Source organism: Apis dorsata, unplaced genomic scaffold, assembly GCF_000469605.1.
Source record: "Apis dorsata unplaced genomic scaffold, Apis dorsata 1.3 scaffold_661, whole genome shotgun sequence".
NCBI lineage: Eukaryota > Metazoa > Arthropoda > Insecta > Hymenoptera > Apidae > Apis > Apis dorsata.
This window is the reverse complement of record NW_006263848.1, coordinates 188,834-189,835: the sequence shown is the minus strand read 5'-3', so window position 1 is coordinate 189,835 and position 1,002 is coordinate 188,834. Positions and strand designations below refer to the sequence as shown.

The 1,002-nt window shown below is 37.8% G+C and overlaps 2 long non-coding RNA genes across 2 annotated transcripts in view; both read right to left on the bottom strand.

The window, feature by feature from the left end:
• Positions 1-1,002, bottom strand: part of LOC116186407 — an 18,410-nt gene that overhangs the window by 8,218 nt on the left and 9,190 nt on the right. The gene's annotated exons all lie outside the window — the stretch shown is intronic.
• On the bottom strand, positions 85-895 carry LOC116186409. Its single transcript, XR_004151394.1, has 2 exons — positions 613-895; positions 85-524 (listed from the first exon to the last, which is right to left on the bottom strand). It is a non-coding gene; the product is annotated as an uncharacterized LOC116186409 (long non-coding RNA).

Here is a 1,002-nt window from a genome sequence, read left to right as displayed (position 1 = left end):
ATATATATATATATATATATGTATATATATTTAAACGATATCATATTTTTCGTTTATTTCATTTGTTTATACCCATTTATCATATTTTTCTTAATAAATCTGTTTTTAACTTTCTTATCTTAATGTGAATCCAATAATTCATTTCCATTTTTTTCAAAGTTTATAGCAGCAGCATATAACATCAAGTCCAATGTGATATCATTATTCAAAATTCATACAACGATAATTGAATTCTAGTAATGTTTCTATTGTGCTAAATAGAATTTTTTTAATTAATTATTGAAATGATGATGAGACGCAAATAATTTATAAAATGCGTATCAAATATTAAATACTGATCGATTCCTATTTGCAAAGATGACCTAGTGAACTTTCAAATAAAGATGAAGATAGAAAGACGTAAAGACGAGGTCGCGTCTATTGTGATCGTAATCGATCGTAAGCCACGTTAAGTCTGCATCGTTGCGTGACATACAATGGTCCATGATGATGTTACGCGAAATATTGTTTTCCATCTAATCGTACTAAAAACATTAGAAACGATCGAAAGGGCAGTCAATGTACATAGCATGTGCAAATAATATACGTATTATACTGCGAACTATACGATACCGGTTCTACAGAAGGCAAGCTGAAGGATCGCTACGGTTCAAAGTGGGAGAATGTGTGCATCACATGTATATACGTCGCGTACCGGCTTCACTATGGTTCGACAACGCCACGCAAAACGCATACACTAAACTATTCGAATACGCACACGCGCTACGCCACGCTACCACGAGACGACGTGAGACGATATGAGACGACGTGAGACAATGTGAGACTACGTGAGACAAGATGAGACGAGACGGGACGGGATGAGACGGGACGAGACGGGACGGGACGGCACAAGATGAGACGAGACGAGACGAGACGAGATCAGATGAGACGAGATGAGACGAGATGAGACAAGACGAGACGAGACGGGACGAGATAGGACAAGACAGAACAACATGGGACGAG